Raw genomic sequence first — 24,990 nt, forward strand, 5'->3', positions numbered from 1 at the left:
TCCCTATTGTGAATTTACTTTTATTTATACTACTCAAAGATTACCATGAGCTTTTAATCTGAAAATTCATTCCATTCTTTAATTTTGTAAAATTATCAATAATAACCTTTTCCAAAACTGATTCTTTGCAGTTGAATTAAATCCTCTCCTTCTGGAACTCCCATCCAAAAAAAAAAAAAAAAAAAAAAAGGGAAGGAAGAAAAGAAAAGATACGAAAAGAGAAGAAAAACTAGAAAAGAAGAGAAAAAAAGAAGAAAAGAAAAGAAAAAAAAAGAAAAAAGAAAAAACACAACAAAAGGGTCCTTGGGAGGTGATGAGGGTTGAGCTCTCTTAAATGGGATTAGCACTCTTACAAATGAGACCATAGAAGCTCCCTCACCCTTTCTGCCACATGAGGACATAGAAAGCAGCCATCATCTATGAACCAGGAAACTGGCTCTGATCAGATGTAGAATCTGTCAGCACCTTGGTCTTAGACTTTCTAATTTCTAAAAAACAGGTAAATGTCTGTTTTTTATTCAACCCCACCCTTTATTTTGCTATAGCAGTCTAAACAGACTAAGGCAGGGACACCTGGGTGGCTCAGTCGGTTAAGCGGCCAACTTCGGCTCAGGTCATGATCTCACGGTCCGTGAGTTCGAGCCCTGCGTCGGGCTCTGTGCTGACACCTCAGAGCCTGGAGCCTGTTTCAGATTCTGTGTCTCCCTCTATCTGACCCTCCCTCGTTCATGCTCTGTCTCTCTCTGTCTCAAAAATAAATAAACGTTAAAAAAAAATTAAAAAAATAAATAAACAGACTAAGGCATCCATTAATCTCCAGCCACTGCATATGATATCCTTTTCATCATTTGGAACTGAAATGTGTCTGAATTCTTTTTTGTTAATGTTTATTTATTTTGAAATACAGAGAGAGTGAGTGTTGGGGAGTGGCAGAGAGAGAGAGAGAGAGAGAGAGAGAGAGAGAGAATTCCAAGCAGGCTCTGTGCTATCAGTACAGAGCTCGATGTGGGGCAGATTGTCTCTGAATTGTTAAATTCTGATACTGCCCCTGTCCTGGCAACTCCTTCAAGCATCTTCCACTTCCTGTTATTGCAAGTAGAGCTTAAAATAATGGATAGACTAAAAAGATATAAAATACATCAAATTGACAGAATTGGGGAATAACTAGATGTCAATCATACAGGGAGATGAATCAAGAATAATTCCCAAACGTTTGGCATGGGCAACAACAGGGTAGATGGTGTTACTCACCAATTATGAATGGGGAGAGTTAGGGCACCTGGGTGGCTCAGTCAATTAAGCATCAGACTCTTGATCTCAGGTCAGGTCTTGATCTCAGGGTCATGAGTTCAAGTCCCACATTGGGCTCTGCACTGGGTGTGAAGCCTACTTAAAAAATAAAAGAGAGAGAGAGAATGAGGAAGGGACTCAGAAAGCAAAGCAAGTCACCATGTTGGTTCGGGGACATGCTGAGTTTCAGGTGCCTATGGGCTGGATGGGTTCAATAAAGAGCTGAGTGCATGGGTCTTGAACACAGAAATAAAGACATGGAGTGGAAGTATGGGTTTGAGAGTCATCAATTTATAGCTGACAACCAAAACCATGAAACCACCTCATCCACCTGCATTTCCTACTTCAGTGCAAGAGATTTTAGGAACCCAACATCTTCCACTCAGCCCAAGCCTCCTCTTTCTTCACAAAATACACCCAACCGTCAAGAACCAATCACACCAGTCACTGAAACCTACCTTCTTCAAACCTGTGTCCCTCTGCATCTCCACCTTTGCTGTCTCCATCCACCTCTCACCATCTTTCACCTGGAATTAGTCTCTGAACTAATTTCTGACCTGTCTACCATCACACACACACACACACACACACCTATGGCAAGAGTGGCCTTCCTCAAACATAAATATGACTTAATCCTCTGATTAAAACCTGTCAGAAGCTCCCCATTACCTAAAAGATAAAGTCTCATCCCTGTTTAAGACATGCAGGGTATTCTAGAATCCAATCACTCTCTACATCTCCAGCCTCATTTCCCACTGCCTGGAGCTTCTAAAATATGCTAACTTTCATAGAGAGTGTGCCTATCAGAGTCTTGATCGTATCTTACATTTTCTTAATAAGGACACTGAATTTTAACCAATAAACAATATATTACATGTCAGAAAGAGAGAATCTCTTCTTAAACTTAGACTATGAAAATATCGGACCCAGTGTGCAAAACTGCCATTTGCATTCATATTATTATAGCACTAGGAAGGCAATTTAGAAGGAGATAGTGTGTTTTATTTAAATTTACAAATATGCTCAAAATCATTTAGGAAAGAGCGCAGTGGTCTTAATAACGAGATCCTTCACCACACCCTTAGAAGCCTCTTGTTTATTATCCACTTCCAAAGCCTAGCAATAAGCCCAAGGACACCTGCTTCTTTTCGTTCCTGTTTATGCAATTCTTCCTTTGCTTAGCAGGGATTCTATATAGTTGGCTCATAAGGTCAGAGATCTACAAAAAAACTTTCTCCAAGATTAGGAGCCAGTGGTCAGTCTAAACCAACTCATCCTCTAAGAGACAATGCCAGGTGGGAAGCTAAGTGTTTGAGCTGGAGGCTATAAGAAAGGAATGTAAAGGTTAAGCCACTTGAATCAAAGACTTAGGTCCCTCTATCAGCCAGGGCAGCTTGTTTTGATAATGCTACAGAGAAATACCAGCCCCAGAGTTACTTTGTACACTATATTGAAACCTCTTGTTGCAACAAATATTGATTGAACATTGTGCCACCTGGAATGAAACATGGGCCTGTCTCTGTCCTCAAAAATTTGAATCATAGCATTTATTAGTAGTAGTAGTATTAGTAGTAGTATTGAATTGTTAACATGTATTAACCAGTTGCCATTGGACAGGTTAAAATACTTAATCTTCACAGCAATCCTATAAGAAAAATTCAATTGCCACCCCCATTTGCAGGTAGGGAAACTGAGGCCAGGTATAATAATTTGCCCAATGTCACAAGAATGATAAATGGCAGCATTAAAATCTCCTTCAAGAAATCAATCAAGGTGGGGGTGCCTGTGTGGCTCAGTTGGTTAAGCGTCTGACTTCTGCTCACATCATGATCTCACAGTTTGTGGGTTCAAGCCCTGCACCAGGCTCTATGCTGACAGCTCAGAACCTGGAGCCTGCTTTGGATTCTGTGTCTCTCTCTCTCTTTCTCTCTCTGCCCCTCCCCCACTTGCACTCTGTGTCTCTCTCTCTCTCTCAAAATAATAAACATTAAAAAAAATTTTTTTAATCAATCAAGGAAGGGGTGCCTGGGTAGCTCAGTTGATTAAGCATCTGATTCTTGATCTCAGCTCAGGTCTTGATCTCACAGTTCGTGAGTCCAAGCCTCCTCATGATGGGCTCCACACTGGGTGTGAAGCCTACTTAAAGAAAAAAAAAAATCAATAAAAAATTAGAAAGACTTTGGGGCACCTGGGTGGCTCAGTCAGTTAAGCGTCTGACTTTGGCTCAGGTCATTATCTCATGGTCTGTGGGTTCGAGCCCTGCATCGGGCTCTGTGCTGACAGCTCAGAGCCTGGAGTCTGCTTCACATTCTGTCTCTCTCTCTCTCTCTGTCCTCTGCCCACCCCTCTCTCCTGCTCATGCTCTGTGTGTGTGTGTCTCTTTCTCTCTCAAAAACAAACACTTTTTAAAAATTAGAAAAATTCTAAACTATTTTTAGTTAGTAACAAATGTCTTTGAATGAATAAAGGAATGAGTGAAAACCCTAAAGTACAAAAATTGCTGTAAGAAGAGAAGGAAGACTTCAGTCCTGGGTCATAAGGAGGCATGTTTGGTAACGAGATCATATTTAATCTCTGTGAATGGGAGCTCTGGGAACTTTTAGACGATTATACTTAAGATGGCACCAGATTCAACCCATACCAAGATGGACATTCTAAACAGAACTTTTATTCCCCAGAGACAAAAATCACTGAATAGAAAGTCTCTGATTAACATCAACAGTGTAACAGTGAGGGCAAAAAAAGAAAAAAAAATACGATGCAAAATCTCAGATTTTTTTTTTAATTGACTATTGTGACAAACTATGTTGAATGGAGAAATTCATTCATTTATTCACCAAATATGTATCCACTTCCTGCAACATAGCAGAGTCCACGCCAGGCATTGGGGAAACATAGGGAAAAAGCAATACAGGTTACTGACAAAAAGTGAAAGAAACTATGTTCATATAATTCTCCTCCATGTATATAACAGTGGATTTTTACATTAATGGGTGATTTTAAAATTTAATGACATTGTTAACCCAAAGAGTGGTACAAAAAAACAGTAGAGAGAAGAGGTACCAAAGCCTGGCAGGCACCTTTGAAACAAATCTCCAGATCCCTCAAACAGGAGCTTGAGAAACATTACCATAGGCAGAGAAACAGAGAGTATTCCTTTTCCTCTTGCTAAGACCACGGGCTGATTTCATCTTCAATATTATACATTGGTTGCCTCTACCACTGTTATTTTCTTCCTCAAATTAGAAAGCTCTCAGAACCAGACAAAATGAGATCACTCCCTCTAGCTTGAATAATTTCTGGAAAGCGTAGCTGTTCTCAGCATGTCAGTAAAAGTGGTCGCTGCATTTCTAATTAGCATCTCTGACTTTGCCTCTTGTGTTTCCAAACCCTCCCTGATCTTAAAAGGTAAGACCTCTGTGAACAGAGTATGAGGCCATCTTTCATATTATATTCCTAATTACGCACCTACCAAAGGTTAAGAAAAGTGTTTTGCTTTCCTATAAAGTATTATATTGATCTTTCACAATGCAAGAAGACTCAAGGCAAAAATTAGTGTCTACAATGAAAAGCTGTTTGGTATTGGGAGCTATTTTTTTTTCTTAGTTGTGGGGTTTGTTTTATGTGCGTATGTATAACCAATTTTCTTTGCATTTCTATACTCTCCCTGTGCGACAAACTTCCAGGAGATAATGATTGGATAAGGTCAGAGGTCCCCAGCTTCTCCAGCTGTTAAGTGTTTGCCAGAAGCAGCTCTTGTGTGCAACTGTCATCATTATTATTGCTTTTTGCTTAGGTCCATTTCCTTTGAAATATGTATTTCACTCACCTCAGGAAAGTGGAACCCCTTAGGACAGAAGAGGGGCCTTGTGCACCACTTCCTTTAGGAATCACAATGGACTGAAGAAGTCAACTTAAGCAGTAGAGTGTCACTCAGACACAAAGGTGAAACCGCAGAGGAGTATTTAACTCTAAAATGAGATGTGGACCATTTTTTGCAAATGAATACTAGCAAGCTTAGCAGTCATAAGAATTTGTCATAGCACTCAGCCCTCAGGTAATTCCCTACGTATACACCCTCACACGTCCTGGAAGTGGAGTGTCTGGCCACCGACCACTGCTGAACCTGCAAAGTGTGCCAACCAGTCATGTGCTCTCCTCTCCCCGTATCCACAGGGTAGCTTCTCATGAGCGTCCGCTTTGGAAGATGCTGTGATGCCTTTTACTATGTGGGCTCCAGAGAAGTGGGCCAAAAGTCAACCTTTGGCATATTTGGAGCAAAGTAGCCGGCCCTTTGGACATGCATAACAATGATCTGAGGCAGGAATCAGCAAACTCCTTCTGTAAAAGGCCAGATAGTAAATATTTCAGGCTAGCAGACCATGTAGTCTTGGTTGCTACCACTCACCTATTTTGTACTCTGTCTTGCAGCCACAAGCAATGTATATATAACCAAGTGGGTGTGACTCTATTTAGCTCAGATTTTGCCCTCCATCCCCACCATCTATGTATTTTTATTTATTGGACACAAATCAGATAAATGAGTATTCCAGGTAAATGAAAGTCTCTGCTGTAAACCCACCGAGATTTTGTTTTATTTTTGCTTTAACTAGTTTAACTGAAATCTTTCATAAAATATATTTTATATATAGGCTTACGTCATCACAAAGCATATTCAAAACATAACTTTCTTCTCCACATGACTCAGGGTCATCATTAGAGCAATTATTTTTCAATGCTGCAATTCACTAATGTCCTTTGAGAGTTCTTGGCAGCATTAGGCTGTTTAATCCAAACCCAGAAAGCCCCAGACCTCTGTTGTTTGTAGTCATCACATCCACTTGTGATTTTTCTGTCTCCTCTCTGTCTGGTGGGCTCAGAGCCCTTTCTTTTCCATTCTGCCAGTGTGCCCTTTGGGGGCATACATTGGCTTTTTACAGTGTAAGTCCAAGGAATATCCAGAGCCCAGCTCATGTTCCAGTACTCTCTACTTCTTCTTTCCACAGAGCCCTGGGACGCAACCTGCTTATTATTCCTTATCCTGCCTTCCCAAATTTATCCATTTACGGTTTTTCCCTTCCCCTGATCTCAGAGTTGGTCAAAGAGTAGGACACAGCCTCTCTAGCACCACTCCTCCTTTTTAAAAAAAAAATATTTATTTATTTATTTATTTATTTATTCATTCATTCATTCATTCATTCATTCATTCATTTAGAGAAAGCACAATCAGGGGAGGGGCAGAGAGAGAGGGAGAAAGAAAGAATCCCAAGCAGGCTCCAGGCTGTCAGCTCAGAGCCTGATGTGGGGTCAAACTCACAAACTGTGAGAACATGACCTGAGTTGAAATTAAGAGTTGGACACTTAACTGACTGAGCCACCCAGGCACTCCCACCACTCCTCCTTCTTAAAGTGATCCATGGATCTGGGCACTTTAAGGACTCTTACTGCAACTTAAAAGAGACATGGAATGGTAAAAATAATATATCTAAGGATGCTACAAAAATTTGTGAACACAGCGAATTCTTACAATTAATAGTTCTAAAATGTAATATTTTACTCTTGTTGATATGCTACTTAGAAGTCCCCATTGGACTTTATTCCTTTTTTAACATTAAAAATCATATTTATAGAAAGTTAAAAATATACTTATTAAAACTCACAGGTTAAAGAATAAATCATTCTTTGAAATTAGATTATACTTAACAAGTGAAGACTAATTAAAAACTGTGAAATGCAGCTAAAGTGGTAATTCCAGGGATCTTTATAGCTTTTTATGCTCTAATTAGGAAAAAAAAAATCTCAGGGCACCTGGGTGTTTCAGTCAGTTAAGTGTCCAACTCTTGGTTTCAGGTCATGATCTCATGGTTGTGAGTTCAAGCCCCATGTTGGGCTCTGTGCTGACAATGTGGAGCCTGCTTGGGATTCTCTCTCTCCACCCCCCCCCCCCCCCCGTCTCTTCCATGCTCAATCTCTCTCGCTCCTCTCAAAATAAATAAACAACAAACAAAAAAGAGAATCCTTGTATAGCATTGGTGGGAATGTAAACTGGGACAGTCACTGGGGAAAACAGTATGACAGTTCCTCAGAAATTGAAAATAGAACTAACATGTGACTCAGCAGTCCCACTTCTGAGTATATAGCCAAAGAACAAACAAACAAACAAAATCTCAAGACTTGAATCTACAACCTTAGCAAATCAGAAATAGGATAACAAAACAACCCAAGATAAATAGAAGGGAGAAAATTAAAGTGATAAGGTGGAAATTAACAAAGTACAAAATAATAATGCCAATAGAGACAGAACACAAAAGAGATTCTGAAAAGACCAAAAAAATTAAAATCCCTGCTAAAATTTATCAAAGGAAAATAGAGGGGTGGAAGGAGGGGAGGGAGAGAGTGAGGGAGAAAAAGAGAAGACATAAGTAATCTTAGACATTGTGGTAGCAGAATAATGGTTTCCCAAAGTGCCCAGGTCTTAGTCCCCAGAACCAGTGACTCTATGACCTCACATGGCAAAAAGGACTTTGTGGAAGAGACTAAGGGCAAGGACCTTGAGATGGAGACATTATCCTCGATTATTAAACTGGCCCAATGTATCCTCAAGTGCCCTTAAATATGAAAGAGGGAGGAGAAGCATTCAGAATTAGGTGATGTGATGAGGCCCTTGCCCACTTTTGTTGGCTTTAAAGATGGAGGAAGGGGCATCAAGTCAAGGAATGTGGACAGCCTCTAAAGTTGGAGGAGTTTCTCCTTAAATTCTACTTTATTCTTGGAATTAGAGATTACCAATTTTGACCACTTCTGCACTTCAAATTGAGGAACATGTTGAACTCCCCTCCAAAAAGGTCCTTACTTCACACTTTCCAATTTTGCTTAGCCAGAATCTCAGTGTGTTTTCATGATTGCTGATGGCAACAATAACGATGGTAATTTTTCCCCATACCAACAGTTGTTTTATTTATTTATTTTTTAATATGAAATTTATTGTCAAATTGGTTTCCATACAATACCCAGTGCTCATCCCAACAGGTGCCCTCCTCAATGCCCATCACCCACTTTCCCCTCCCTCCCACCCCCAATGAACCCTCAGTTTATTCTCAGTTTTTAAGAGTCTCTCATGGTTTGCCTCCTTCCCTCTCTGTAACTTTTTTTTCCCCCTTTCCCCTCCCCCATGGTCTTCTGTTAAGTTTCTCAGGATCCACATAAGAGTGAAAACATACGGTATCTGTCTTTCTCTGTATGACTTATTTCACTTAGCATAACACTCTCCAGTTCCATCCATGTTGCTAAAAAAGGCCATATTTCATTCTTTCTCATTGCCAAGTAGTATTCCATTGTATATATAAACCACAACTTCTTTATCCATTCGTCAGTTGATGGACATTTAGGCTCTTTCCATAATTTGGCTATTGTTGAAAGTGCTGCTATAAACACTGGGGTACAAGTGCCCCTATGCATCAGCACTCCTGTATCCCTTGGATAAATTCCTAGCAGTGCTATTGCTGGGTCAGAGGGTAGATCTATTTTTGATTTTTTGAGGAACCTCCACACTGTTTTCCAGAGTGGCAATGATGGTAATTTTGATAATGAAAGTAACTAACATTTATTCCTTTTACCAGAGAGTACACCAAACACTATCCATGCATTTCTTCATATAATGCTCAAAATCTCGTGAAATAGGTACTACACAAAACTTCAAACCTAGAAAAATTTATTTGCTTATAATCACATTGTAAGAGACAATACTTAACTCCAGACCATCCAATTATATTATATATTAGTAAAAGTTGACTTCTATACTACAGTAACAAAGGCAACAAGATATCAGTAGTTTAATCCAAAAAAGTTTCTTGTTCATACAAAGTTCACTATGAGCTAAAGGTAATTCTTCAGGACATCTATCCTCCACATGGTAGCCCAGCAACTGGGCACCTCCATCTCAATACAAGCCTCCATGAGCACCATGCTAAGAGAAGAAAATGCTGGAATGCATCACATCAGCAATTAAATGCTTTAGCTCATATACAACCTACCTCAATTCAGCTTCCAACCTATTGGTCAGAACAAATCCCATGGCTGTGCATATTTTTCATGGAGAGGTAGAAATTTAATCCTTTCATATACCCAGAAGAAGAGAATAAGACATGGATGAGCACAAAACATTACTATCACAGTCTGCTCTTCTGCTCATCACACATTTGGTTCATTCTTCTTCAATACCTTAAAAACACTAAATCCAACCCCAGAGAGAAAACTGAAATTTCCAGCCAATTATAGCATTGGGCTTAAGGTCCAGGAAACTAGTAGCCATCAGTTCTCTCTTCACTGGCAAGGAGGGGAGGATGACATTAGCCTTTATATCAGGTGCTGACATATAGGTCCCCTTGGACCAGATACCTGGGAACCAAAAAAAGTTAAGCTTAATGAACCACTTCTCCATCTTCCCATTACCACCATTACCACAAACATACACTCAACACACAAAGATCATTCAACCTCAGTAATCACTGCCATTCAGAAAGGTGAACAATGGTCAACTCAGATTTAAGGGTTGGAGAAATATGGTCTCTACCTCTCGACAGAAGAAGCTATAATGTCACCAAGTAAAGACACGGATGCAAGAAAGGAAGAATTTGTGACCATTTATACAATTTACCATACTCAATGTATTCACTTCCTATTGCTGCTGTGACATTACCACAAACACAATGGGTTAAGATAGCATGAATTTATTATCTCATAGTTCTATAGTTCAAAAGTCTGATATAGGTCTGACTAGGATAAAATCAAGATGTAAATAAGGCTGCATTCCTTTCTAGAGGCTCTAGGGAAGTATCTATATCCCAGCCTTTTTCAGCTTCTAGAGGCTGCCTGCATCTATTGGGTTGTGGTACCCTTTCTCCATCTTCAAAGCATCTATCTGACTGTTCTTCCATCGTCACATCTGTCAGACCACAGCTAGAAAGTTCTCCATCTTTAAGGACTCATGGTTAGATTGGGCCCACCCAGATAACCCAAGATAAGGTCCACATCTCAAGGTCCATAACCTTAATCACATCTGCAAAGTACTTTTTGCCAAATAAGGTAACATATGCACAGATTCTGGGGAATATGGCATGGACATCTTGAGGGCAGGGGGCGGTCATTATTCTGTCAGCCATACTCAGTAACCCAGTTTATGAAAGTTCTATCACACTGTGATGCTGTTATGTCAAGACAAGGCTTCAGAATTTATCAGATCAAAAGGGAGTTGTATTAGCCAGCCCTAGCTGCCATAACAAACTACTGGGTGTCTTAAATAACAGAAATTTCCTTTCTCACAGTTCTGAAGACTAGAAATCTGAAATCAGAGTGCCAGCATGGTCAAATCTGATGAGAATTCTCTTTCTGACTTGCAGATGGCCACCTTCTTACTGTGTCCTTACATGGCAGAGAGAGGGAGAAATCTCCTTTTTTTAATAAGACCCCAATCATATTAGATTAGGTCCTCACCCTTATGACTTCATTTAAATTTCATTATCTCCTAGTACTACGTGGCAATGAGAAAGAATGAAATATGGCCCTTTGTAGCAACGTGGATGGAACTGGAGAGTGTAATGCTAAGTGAAATAAGCCATACAGAGAAAGACAGATACCATATGTTTTCACTCTTATGTGGATCCTGAAAAACTTAACAGAAACCCATGGAGGAGGGGAAGGAAAAAAAAAAAAAAAGAGGTTAGAGTGGGAGAGAGCCAAAGCATGAGAGACTCTTAAAAACTGAGAACAAACTGAGGGTTGATGGGGGGTGGGAGGGAGGGGAGGGTAGGTGATGGGTATTGAGGAGGGCACCTGTTGGGATGAGCACTGGGTGTGGTATGGAAACCAATTTGACAATAAATTTCATATATTAAAAAATAATAATAATAAAAAAATAAAAATTTCCTAAGAAAAAAATAAATACATAAATTTCATTATCTCCTAAAGATCATGTTTCTAGAAACAGTCACAGTGGGGGTTAGGACTTCAATATATATGAATTTTAGAGGGACACAATTTAGTCCATAGTGGGAGCTTTCACCTGAAAGTAATATGCTCACATCTTTGGGGACAAAGCAAATCACATGGCCATGCCTGAATTCGAAGAAAAAGGAAAAGATATTTCTCCCATATTCATGGAAGGAGAGGAGAACTGGAAATACTGGCAAGTAGCATCTACCCAGAACCATGGACAGGTTTTAAGCAAGATTGTGACATAATCAGATATATATAATAGAAAGATCTCCCTGGCATTGTTGTAAAGGATGCATTAGAGAGATCTCATAATCAGGAAAACTGCCTAGGAGGTTCGTGATATAGTCTAGGGGAGAAAAAAATAAAAACATGGCTGTGGCATTCAGAATGGAAGAAAGTGATACATGGGAACTTAACATGGAACATGTCAGCAATAATTTTCTTCAGCAAAACGAATATGTAAGAAGCGCAAGTAATATGTGGTTATCCAAAATTATCAGGGAATATGCTTTCAGTTACAGATGAGTTTCAGATAACCATAGCTTAATTCTTTGGGTTGCAAGCATGTTTATTTTAACTGTTTGGAAATAAAAATCTTTCTAAGCTCCTACACAGAGTATACTGAAATGATTTTGGAGGCCGCCAAGCTACCACTGTGAGTATCAGTGTTTATACTGAATTTTAAACAGAAAGGCACTCAAGTGGGCATATATGCTTTCCCCTACATTTTTCTTTTTTGTATATTCTCACTCCACCAAAAATAAGTGGTTGAGGAAGGTAAGTCGTCAATAGTACAAGACAGTTCAGTAAAGTGAGTCCCTGAGAACCGTAAACTCAAAATGCAACCAATAAGATTAATAAGCAGATTTTAAAAATCAAATTGAACCCTTCCTATATGTAAGAGAAAGCTGCAACCTAAACGCATCCAAGAAAGCCATGTTTTAACAGTCGAGAATCTATTTGCATGGATATCAGAGAAAAGGGGGGTCAAAGAGCAAGAATACCAATCTGTCACCAACTCTGTCCAGCAGCAAAGAGTGTGTTCTGTCCAGTACATATGAGTATTCTGATCCGTTTGGTAATATAGGCATCTGCATAAATTAATATTTGTCATTGTGGTTTATACTTTAATCTCATGTGAGTTTGGTTAAAGTAAATTACTAAGAGATTGATTCCCTCTTATTGCACTGAAAATTCTGCTTCAGGCCCATATATATATCTTATATGGGTTTCAACCCAAATTCAAAGCCTGAAGCAAGAACTTGGTATAAGTAATTTATTGGGGTGGTAATTCAAGGAAACAGAAATGGGAGAATGGGAAAAGTGAGATAAAGATAGATGGTGTAGAAGCCAATGTAGGGGTGAGTCATTGAGGTCCCTGCTCTTAAGAACACTTGGGCCTTCTGAGAAGCATACAGAAAGTCTCCTAAAATTGCTTGCCTGAAGGACAGGTGGCTGGAACATTTATCTTGGCTCTCGGCCCCCACTGATTGGAGGTTGCCTCCAAGAGTGACAGATACACAAACACACACTTCCCATGTGCTTGTGCACGCTGAGTGGGCTCCTGCTCAACAGGACAGAAAATGAAAACACACGGCTTACACTTCAAGCAGAGCAAACACTGTTAGCACAAGGGAAGCTGAGCTCACATAAAGCCACCAGTTGCAACTACAGATGAAAGCGAAGGTGGTCTAATGGGATGTGACACAGGGCACCAGGGGTGTCTGCTGTGCTGGGCAAAGAACAACCCCTGAACTTTACCCAGCACAGTCCTGCCCTAGCGACCACCTGCTAACTTTTCTATCTCATTGCACACTAGCTAAATCATTAAGGTATCCTTTGCTCCCCAATTACAACTTCACGTGTAGCCATGAGGTCATTTTGTCGTTTCTCAAAGGGCTTTATTTAATCTTGAATCTAGAAGTTTCCTTTTCCATCATAAAAATTGGCATTAGACTCATCAAGTTGTCAAGCTGACATTAAGCTGCTTTTGTGCTACAGAAGCAAGTCTGCCAAAGAAGCAGAGCACCACCAGACAAGCCAAGCCTTGGATCTAATTAAGCAGAAAAAAAAAAAATCCTTGAAACTACTTTCTCTTTGGATGGGAAAGAAAACCTAACAAGTCGGGGGGCATAAAAGCAAAAAATCAACTAAAGATCATCAGAAAAGAATGTGCAAAAGAGTGAAGGACCCGTGTCAGAGGCAGGATTTGGTTCCCTGCTAAAGACAATGTGGCTACAGGGCATTGCTGAAGACATGTGGTTACAGAGGGGTCTTTGCAGTGGGGCTCTGTTCCCTCCATCAGTCCCACCAGTGAACTGTTGTATGCTCTTATTAACATGGACTTAGAAATAAAGCAAATCAAAGTTCAGAGTCCACCTTCAGCACCTGTCCCTATGTGATCTCGGGCAAGGGCTTTTAACTTAAACCTCAGAGTCCTCGTCAGTAAAATACCTCTAATAATTTCTAATGTGTGCAGGACTATTGTGAGAATTAAATTAATAATATAGGTAAGACACTTTGGACAGTACCAGAGAGATTATAAATGGTATCCGGGGCTGTTTGGTTGAAAATGCTGAGCCATTTTCATGGCATTGGAAATGCTTAACATGAGGTCTAGCACAGGGTCAGCCCTTCATAAATAATGGTTCCCCTTTCAATTGTGTTCATAGGTGCTAAGAGCTTTACCAAAAATGTGCGAGTAAGGCTTGGTTCATTATTCCGAAATAAATGTAGGCAATGGGTAACTTGAGGGGTGTTTTTAATTCTCCGGAAAATTTACAGTAAATGAAGCAAATTATTTCCATGATGAGGCCATGTTAAAGACCAAAAACATAATGTTGGCATTCACACCAACCAACTGTTCTGCCCTTTGGGGGCCAGGTGACTCCACCATCCAGTTCTCCCACAATCCCAACACCCTACTCCAGCCTCCCATGTAAACAAGCCTCTTTACTGTGATTCCTCATTCCTACTTATAAGCATTGGACCACTAGACCTGATATCATTTCTCTGATCTAAGATTCCCCATCCCTACCCCAGCTCTAGCCCCATTTCTCACTCTTTTGAATATGGCAATTCTAGATTCCTCTTTGAACTTCTTTGGATTCAGATATTTCTTTAATTCATTCCTTCATCATTCGCTCTTTCTGTATTTATGGAAAGCCTCTATGGACCCCTCAGTGTTCTGGGCATTGGGATACGGTGGAAACCAAAATAAACAAGTTCCCTACCCTCATGTATTTTCTAGTCTAATGCATAATAAGCAAATGAACAAATCAATACATAACATCAGATGTCCCACATTTTCTCAGTGGAGAAATTAATTCCTGCCTCTCACCCATACAACAGGACTCTCCCTCAAACTCCAGGATGCAGACCTATATTTATGCTGTTCTTGTCTCCTTTTAAGAAGATTCACAAAAGTCAAGGATTGAGCATGTAAAAATTTCGTACACTAATGGAAAAAAAATTAAAGGAAGGGGGTATGGAATTTTATTTCCAAGGTCCATTACAAGTGTGACAATTGCTTCTTTTTCTCTAAAGAGGAATTACCATCAATTACAACAGTCCATTCAAGATTCCACAGATATTTACTAATATCCCAAAATGACATCCACTGGGATGCTTCATCTATGACACTGGATGATTTTCTATCTTGCCATGCTTAGAGAGAAGCACCTGGGATACAGAAAAGCTTGCTCTGAGACTGTGACTCTTGGCATCCCCCATAACACACAGTTCAGTCAATCTGAGGCTTCCTTTTTGGACTATGCCCACATTTTTTTTTTTAAGCTTTGTTATATTTCTCTACTGTTTCCACTGCCAAGGTTTCACTGGACCAGCCAACGCCACACTGTCCACTATTCTACAATCTATTAACCAACTTGACAAGCACTTCCCTGCTCGCTCTCTCCAGGTAGAGGAGTGACAACATTTTCCCAGGCTAACAGCTGTTTTAAATAATAGCCCCCAAACAACAGATGCTAAAAAACTGCTTTAAAATGTATTTGGCATGGTGCAGTTGGAGAACCACATGGGCACCTGACCTCTGCTCCCTTCTCTGGTGGCATTCTGGGAGGATGGACAGACCACACCTGTGAACAGCCACATGGTGATGAATAGAGAGCTAGCCGGGAACATTGCATCGATCATAGCTGACCATACATATTCCTCACCTGTCATATTGAATACATGTATTTGTTTTTATAAGACAGAGAGGTTAGGATTGTTACTTTAATTTTAAGCACCTGCAAGGTAGAAGGAGCTCACATGGACTAAAGATAATCTAGACCACAGAACTTGGACTTCATTCTTTGGCATATAATCAGCTCCCAAACCATAAATCTGAAGGTCAACCTCAACTCTTTTTTTTTTTCATCTTCTACATCCAATTAGTGCCCAAATCCTCTTGACTTTAATTCTCAACATCTTCCACCTGTCCCTCTTCTCCATCCCCACTTATATTCCTTAGCTCAGGGCCTTTTCACCTTCCACCTGGACCATTGCCACAGTTTCCTAATGATCCTCTTACCACTAGGCTCCTTCTCAGTCCTTGACTCCCCAATATTTCCTCCACATTGTCACCAGAGCAACCTTTCTAAAATGCAAAATTTATCTTCTACTTCTTCTCTTAAAGGAATTTGGTGACTCTTCAATCTTTATCACCAGAGCAACCTTTCTAAAATGCAAAATTTATCTTCTACTTCTTCTCTTAAAGGAATTTGGTGACTCTTCAATCTTTACACAATAAAGACTAAATTTAATCTGTCAAAAAAGCTTATGATCCCACCCATGACCATTTGACCCTCCCAGAAGACCATGCACACGAACTGCTTGAGATATTAAATATAGTCCCCCCATCCTGAACTGGCCTCCTTCCCAAACCCATCTCTTATCTACAGGGCAAACAGCTTAATCATAATTCGCTACTAGACAATAATCTTTGGGGCAAGAGCATTATGCAATTTTCCTCTATCCTAGTACTTTATTTGGCGTATGGTAATCACTAAGTAAGGAGTATGTGTTGAAAGAACTAACGGACAAGTGAAAAGAATAAATTAAATGTCTCGTGGCACTAGAAATGTGTTAGTTAAAATATCTTCCTTCCCATCACTACTATCACATATTATTTAGATTCCTATGACTACAACTGAATCATAAGCATGGCCATAGGATTTTGTTGCCTTCAGTGCCACATCTGACATTTTTTCTATCCTGCACACTGTGGCCAGGTAACTAATGTTCCAAAGGAACAGCACTGCCCATGATGGTTCCCATTTCAAATCCCTTTAGAGTTCCCTGCTTTCAACTCCATGACCTGACATCCAACAGCCTCTATGTTCTGGTTCTAACTCATCTGTTCACCCTTATTACCTCCACTAAACAACCTAGCAAAGTCAATATAATTTCCTAATACATATATTTTGGTCATGTGTAATTTACTAAGAATTCCTTACCAATTAAGTATAAACCATTTCACTAGGTGTACCTCAAAAATCATCTCTTTGTAAAACCTAATGTCACTCCTGTCAAAAAGAACTCGGCACTTCTGAACTTCTGTAGCATTTTTTTTCCTATAACTTCTTCCTGGTGCATTTCAAATTGTATCTGTATTATAGTTATTGGTGAATATGCTTCAGCTCAAATACAATGTTGCAAAGTCCTTGAAGGCCATAACTCTGCCTTATCTACCCTGTCATCAACAGCAAGATACAATACACTCCTTGCACATGGTAAACTATCAATAAAAATTTACTTAACGTCTGACTCCTAGTTTCAGCTCAGGTCATAATCTCACAGTTTCATGAGTTCAAGCCCCACCTCGGGCTCTGTGCTCGCAGCATGGAGCCTGCTTGGGATTCTCTGTCCCTCTCCCTCTCTGCTCCTCCCCCACTCACACCGTCTCTCTCTCTCTCTCTCTCTCTCTCTCTCTCTCTCTCTCAGAATAAATAAACTTAAATTTTTTTTCATTTGCTTAATTATTCAATTATCCAGCCCACTAAGAGCATGGGTCATTCAGGATAATACTATTTCTCCTTCATATCCATCAGTGTATTAATGTGCAAAGTGTTTTCTCAGTTGCTGTTTCCAGTTCACTGCAACCTTATCAGATAAATCAAAGAGAACCCTCCCTATTTCAGAGATAAATCACAGCTGTAATGAAATAACTGAACTCTTCAAGATTATTGAGTTAGTAAGTGGAATAAGCTAGAACTTGGATCCAATGCCCCAGCTTTATATACCATGACTTTTCCCCACTATTGGTACCCTGTGCAAAAGTTCATTACTGCCTAAAAGTGTGCTCCTCATTCATGTGGATCCAATAAAAGTAGCACTCCCTCAGCCCATCACGTTTCCTTCCTGCCAAACTTTCTCCAGAGCTTGGTGTGCTTTGAAGCAGAAAACAATGCCAACCTTTGTTCCTGGCTTTTCCCCAGCCATCCTCTGCCTGGGTTCATTGGCCCATTGATCTGGGCTAATGCCTTACCTGGTATTTAAATCACTCCTTCAGAGGAACTGGTCAGCTTGGTAGGATGATGCTACTTACTGTACTGAGGGGGACCCATTTAGAACCCCCGAGCTTGTATGAAGTTTATTTTAAGATGAAAATATTGGAGATACAACAGATGCGGGGGGAAAAAAACGTTTCTCAGAGCTTCCCTTATCTAACTAAAAACATCAACTTCTGAGAAATGAGGCTGTCATACATTCCCTCTAAGTGGTGGGTGTACTCCCAGGAAGAAGACAGAGAGTAAACCTGCCATAAATCCTCTCTCCAGAGGATTTCCATAGCCATGAAGAAGATGGAAAGACCACTCACACCTGCATAAACAAACATCATCACAAACTTTCTTATCTCCCATTTGTTCTCCTGAGAACCCATTTGTCTTTCCTAAAGATACCTATTTTTTTCCTATAAAAGCCTTTCTCATTCCCTCCTTCACACCTACTAAGTTAGTTATCTAAGTCTCCAACTTTAATCATTTAGAAAGCTAGCTATTTTTTTGTTAGCTCCCATATGTATAAATTTTTTTTCTCCTGTTAATCTGTTTTATGTTGTTTTAATTCACAGGCCCCCAGTCATTAAACCAGAGAGGACGTAGGAGAAGTTTTCCTCGCCAACCATACCATGATGAGGACTCAGGAGCCAGAGAAAAACTAAATGCTTAGAGGTGTCATAATACAAAGTTACCAACAGCATGATAACAGGGCCCTGGGCAGAGTGGAATTTAAGTTAAATTCTTAAGCCGGAAAGAATCACAAAATAGTGGATAAGCTCACAGGTTCTGGAATCAGACTGCCAGTTTCAAATCTTGGCTAGCTACACAACCCTGGACAGTTAATACAACCTCAGTGTGCCTCAGTTTCCCCATCTGTAAAAGATGGATAACAATTTCTTTCTTATAGCAGCACTGTGACCTTAAACAACCTCATCAGTGCATGGTCCAGCACAGTGCCTGGCATATCAGTAGCAAGTTTAGCTAAAGTGATAGGATGTTGAATGGTAATTTTTGTGTGTACTCAAATTCGGCAACAAAGGCCCAAAGGTATAAACAAAGAAGTTCCACAAACCTCACATTCTTGTTTAATTTTTTTTTAAATGTTTACTCATTTTTGAGAGAGAGAGAGAAAGAGAGAGAGAGAGCACAAGCAGGGGAGGGGCAGAGGAGAGGGGGAGACAGAATCTGCAGCAGGCTCCAAGCTCTGAGCTGTCAGCACAGAGCCTGATGTGGGGCTTGAGCTCACAGACCATGAGATCATGACCTGAGCCGAAGTTGGATGCTTAACCGACTGAGACACCCAGGAGCCTCTCCAAACCTCACATTCTAACCAAGGCTGTCAGTATCTGGGACCAGATACCTCCCTCAGGGTTTACTAAGCCTAAACTGCCCTTCTACTTCACCACCACCTACTGCCACAACTCTCTGCCCCTTCCCAGTCTATAAAATACAGCCCTGGAAGGGGCCAGAGTAGGAAGGGGACAGAGTCATCTGAGTCACGGGCCTTGCCAAGGCACGCAGTGTCTGCAGTGGGGTGCCACTTCCCTATCTTCAAAGAAAGAAATGAAAAGTTTCAAGAGAATCCCTCCAAGAGATTAAAAGTGCCTACCAGATAAGGACACTGGCCTCTCACTCCCTGTGCGGAGCTTGCAGAGCTACAGAACCCTTCTTCTGCAGCAGTCATAGAGAGTTACTGAGGGAAGTTAACCTACTAGCTCTTGCTGATAGGTGATATTCTTGAACATGGAGACTAGGGCCCATTTAAAGGTCCAAAGGCTGCCATAGAAGCCCACTTCATCAGGTTGAAAAGGGACTATGGCACAGGATGCCTAAGAGGGTGAACCCCACCCTCCTCTCCTACGGCAAAGATCGCAACATCTCCTTCTTGTGAAAGAGCACTGAGGAAAGGCAGGAGCCCTGGAGCCATTCTGATGGCCATACAGAGAGGAGCTGCCTCCCTAGAAGGTGATTGGCATGGACCCACTTCAGAGGCCTAGGGAGACATGGCTGCCCTCTCTATCAATAACCTCAGTGATGGAGAGGACAGGTGGAAACTCAGCACTAAACCACCAGCCACGAAGGGGTCACCAGAAGACACACACACGTTTCCAGGATAACCAGGGTCACGTCCCCATTATGACATACAGCTGTTGCAGATGCCTCTGCCAAAGCCACAAAGCCCTCCAACACAAGCAAAGTTAACCCCAAAAAAGAGAGGGAAGGAAGAGATTGCATCTTAACTAAGGCTGTCCCCATGCACACTCAATCACATGGAAGTGCTTGGCGAGAAGTGGAAAAACAGATGGTAGAGCCTCGGACCTCAGGCAATGGGTCAAACCTGTGCCAAGGCAGGGCAGGGAGGGGAGTGGGAGATAAGATTTAAGTCCTAACAGAGACGAAAATTTGAATTGATCTCAACTTTGAGCATCTAAAATTGGTCAGGAAATTGTAGTCTGTCATCAACATTTAAGAAAGAGACTTTTGTCATAGCATAGTTAAAGTTTATAGAAAAAATAAAACTGCTTCATGCTTATGACCCAGTAGAGCAACTACATTAGCAGCATCAGCATCCCAGAGATACCAAATCTGCCTGAGCTCAAGGCAACACATTGAGACCAGAGACGGAAGACGGAGCCTTCGATGCGTGTGTGCACACGTGTAGAGCTGTGTCTGTGGCAATTTAGGGAAGATCAAAGGCGGGAACTAACACAGGAAATCCAAGCAAATCACCAAGAATGGGGCTGATGGTTTTAGTTCGCCGGCACCAGTGAGGGACATGGTGAGTCGGCTGAGTTTAAAGGCACCGCGTCAACCTGGAGCCACTGGGGGCTCTGCTGGGGTTTTCTGTAAATGGGGATAATGTGAAAAATATTATTGCCTCCTAGCAACTTTCTGCTTCCTTGGTCACTCCTGCCTGTCATAAGAAAAAATGTTGGGGGCGCCTGGGTGGCTCAGTCGGTTAAGCGGCCGACTTCGGCTCAGGTCACGATCTTGCACTCTGTGAGTTCGAGCCCCGCGTCGGGCTCTGTGCTGACAGCTCAGAGCCTGGATCCTGTTTCAGATTCTGTGTCTCCCTCTCTCTGACCCTCCCCCGTTCATGCTCTGTCTCTTCCTGTCTCAAAAATAAATAAACGTTAAAAAAAATTAAAAAAAAAAAAGAAAAAATGTCAAATGGTACCTTTCTTCTTTCCTATCCCTTTGAAGAAGATATGATGGTCATGGGGCAGGGCAGGTGGACTCTCATGCCTGCACTGGCATTATGTCCAAGCCAAATTGGTATTTCCTGGAAGACTTCACCACCCCCAGGAGGACAAGCCTGGGCAGGACTGTCTGCCCTGCACAGTCTATTCTATGAAAAGCCAACTCTCATTGTCTCGAATCACTCTGTAAGTGGTGAGGTTTCTAGAGAAGAAGAAAAATAGTGTGCAGATTTTAAGCCAACTAGTGTGCTACTGTCACACCCAAGGCAGCTTCTCTCCAGGAGAATGATCGGCAGAAGTGTGATCTGGGTGGGTGTGTCTTATGGGAGGCCCCACACACTGGTCTAAACTCCCAGGCAAGCTGTGCGGATGTGTGAGACAGTCTCCACCCTGCGCACGGAGAAAGAAGGTAGGAATGGTGGCAGCTGCAGCCGTGACTTGGCTGCTAGAAAAATCATCACACTTCGGGCACCTGGGTGGCTCAGTCGTTAAGCGTCTGACTTCGGCTCAGGTCATGATCTCACGGTTCGTGAGTTCAAGTCCCACATCTGGTGAGCTCATGCCCAGCATCAGGTGAGCACGAGCCCCATTTCTCTCTCTCTTTCTCTCTCTCTATTTCTCTGCCTCTCCTGGGAGTTTCTCTCTCTCTCTCTGCCCCTCACTCACTTACACACGCTCTCTCTCTCTAAAAAAAGAAAGAAAGGAAAGAAAGAAAATCATCATACTTCCCTAAAGAGCCATGCTTGAGGGCAGGTCCTCACTGTCCTCGTATGACCAAATCTGCAAAGCAGCCCCCAGTCTAGCCTTTGGTCGTGGAGGAGTGCCATGAGGAGGCGTGTACCTGAACACAGACTGCCAGAGGCTGCCCTCAGAAAAATGCCCCTGTGATAGCAAATGAGACTGGGAAAGAAAAAAAAAAAGTTGATTCAGAGAAATTCTAGAGCCCCAGCAAAAAAGTCTGGAATGCACTGGTTAAGATGTAATGTGATTCGAGGTGCATTCAGCTAGACACTGGTTATTTAGCACGTCCATGAAGAAATCAGCGCCCAGGGTGGTCAACTTGCCCCCTTCTCCCCCAAAACACACTCCTCCAGGGAGGATTCATCTTCTAAAATATCCTCTTAGCTCACTGCTCCTCTTCCCATCACCTCTCCCGCATATATTTTTTAAGAACTTCTATATAACTTCCAATAAAAAATAATACTTAATACAGAAAGCTCAAAAAATATTTAAACGTTTAAAGAAGACCAAAAAGAAAAAATCACCCCTAAGGCAGCCACCCAGAGAGAGACTGACTGTTAATATTTTGGTATGTCTGCTTCCAGACTTTTATGTTAGTTATGAATATGAACGTGTGTATACAATTTAACAGAGTTAAAACAGAATTTGGAAAATTGAGTCCACATTGCCTGGACACAGCATTAACTCTGGAATCAACTGCTTGGGTGTAATCCTAATTCTACTTGTTATCTGTATCTCAGCCACAACACGCGAATAACATAGTACCTATGTCAGAGAACTGCTATGAAGAATAAAGAAAATAATACAAGTAAAGCTTTTAAAACAGGACACAGGGCATGTGAGATGAATATATGTGTTGCTGTTGTTATTACTGGTTGTGATTTGCTTTTTTATACCACATGCATGTTTTTTTCTAGATCTTGGAGGCAGTTTACAGGAGCGAACATTGATCCTGCAACCCCATCAACATAGTCAAACCTAAGATGCCATCTGGATTGATACCATTCTCAGCAAATGCCCTCACCTTGCCAGCATCTTCCTGTGAGAAGCTGATGTGACAAGATAGCTGGGGCCAGCCGAAATGCCTGGAGGGGCAGGGGAAGGTTGTGGAGTTTTCAGCCAAGGCAGCAGCATCACAGCTGTCCTCAATTACCACAAACAGATGTTGGCAGCTCGACTCATTAGAAATGCAATCCAATCACCTTGGCAGGCTAATCCTCTTACTGGAAACTCCAGAGATAAGAAGCCTCTGCACTCCCGATTCCTCTGATCAGGTCAATGAAGGTTACTCTCCCTGTCCTGGGGAAAAGTGTCCCCAAGTACAGACTGCACGTGGCAAATCTCCACGGAGACTAGAGCAATGGTTTCAACTTGAGAGATCTTACTTCCCATCAGATATTTGGTAATGACTGGGGACATTTTGGTTGTCACAACTTGGAGGAGGAAGGGGCTCCCACAGGCATCCAGTGGGTTAAGCCTAGGGGTGCTGCTAAACATCTGTAAGGCACAAGACAGTCCCCTCCCCAAACAAAGGATTATCTAAACCCAAAATATCTATAGCACCAAGGCTGAGAAATCCTGGTGAAAGACCCCAAACACATAAATTTTAAAGAGACCTTTAAGTTAAAAGTGGGAAAAGTCTGGCCACAGTGAAATAGGCAGTCTTGAGTATCTCTGCCATAGATCACAAAGGCCAGCAGATGGGATTATTTATGAGATAAGGTAACTACATTTTCTGTACCTTTTCTCTAGGGTGGGTGGATTGTGGCAATGGAAGTCAGAGGATATATACTTTCCTAAACAAGGGCTGCCCTCCATAAACCAAAACAGTGAGACTTCTAGGACAGTCAGTAGGACATCAGTAGGACATATGTACAAGTGCATATGTATATATACATTCTGTGTCTCTGGAGAATCCAGACTAATGCACTCCTCATGCTACATGGATGCTTCATTCTCATTCTTCACAACTCAATTCAAACACAACTTCCTCAGCCAGCCTTTCCCTGAGTCCCTGACCTCACTTCTGTATTCTCCTCTGTCTTAGCTCCCCCTTTGTTTCCTTTCCAGCCACTGTGGCAATTTGTAATGAAAAACCTTGACTCTCTTATTCACTATTCTATCCCCATAGCCTAGCACAATGCCTCATATGTAGTAGATGGTTAACAAAAAATGAATGGCTGATTGAATATTTGAGTGGGGTACAGGTTCAGAGAAGTCTGACACATCAGTTCATGTGGAGCTCAAGCTATTAATTTATTCATTTATTTAGCTTTCACTGTGCTAAGGACAGTCCTTCAACTGAAGGACTCTAATGTGCAATGAGAATCAACCATTTGCCAAGTGCTTTTCTTCTATTCTATTCTATTCTATTTTATGTTTTTTATTTTTTGAGAGAAAGAGGGACAGAGCACGAGGGGGAGAGAGGCAGAGAAAGAGGGAGACACAGAACCTGAAGTAGGCTCCAGACTCTGAGCTGTCAGCACAGAGCCCAACACAGGGCTCAAGCTCATGAGCTGTGAAATCATGACCTGAGCCAAAGTTAGATGCTCAACCAACTGAGCCACTTGCCCTTTGCCAAGTGCTTTTACATCTCACCACAGATCTCTGAGATAGGTACTATTAGACCCATTTCACATATAAGAAAACTGAGTTACAAGGAAACTAAGGCATCTCCCTGCATCACCATGCTGGTCAGAAACAGAGAGGGAATTCAAATCCAGTCTTGACTTGAGAATTCTCTGTTTATATCACTATACATGTACATTTAGAAAACATATGGACCCCTGTTCCTTGGGAGCTCACAATGAAGAATCGGCAAATACATCATTCAAACCAACAGGACCTATTTCCAATCCAATTTGTGAGCATGTGCTCTGTAGTGTCCTTCCAACTACAGTTGACCCTTGAACAGCACAGGAGTTAGGCGTGTTGACTCTCCACACAGTCAAAATTCCATGTACAACTTTTAAGTCCCCAAAACTTAACTACTAATAGCCTACTGTTCACTGGAAGCTTACCAATAACATTAAGAGTTGATTAACACATATTTTATATGTTATATGTATTAATACTATATTCTTACAATAAAGGAAGCTAGAGGAAAGAAAACATTATTAAGAAAATTTAAGAAAGAGGGGCACCTGGGTGGCTCAGTCGGTTAAGCATCTGACTCTTGACTTCGGTTCAGGTCATAATCTCCTAGTTCATGGGTTCAAGCCCTACATTAGGCTCTGCACTAACCATGCAGAGCCTGCTTGGGA

At 41.3% G+C, this 24,990-nt stretch overlaps 1 long non-coding RNA gene across 1 annotated transcript in view; it reads right to left on the reverse strand.

Moving 5' to 3' along the window:
* Positions 1-503: 503 nt before the first annotated feature.
* Positions 504-24,990, reverse strand: part of LOC147579796 (uncharacterized) — a 115,051-nt gene continuing 90,564 nt past the window's right edge. Inside the window, exon 3 of the long non-coding RNA XR_015251824.1 lies at positions 504-1,386. This is a non-coding gene — a long non-coding RNA (uncharacterized LOC147579796). The remainder of the gene's footprint in view (positions 1,387-24,990) is intronic.

This window comes from Puma concolor, chromosome B3, assembly GCF_028749965.1.
Source record: "Puma concolor isolate L17-30 chromosome B3, mPumCon1.1.hap2, whole genome shotgun sequence".
Taxonomy (NCBI): domain Eukaryota; kingdom Metazoa; phylum Chordata; class Mammalia; order Carnivora; family Felidae; genus Puma; species Puma concolor.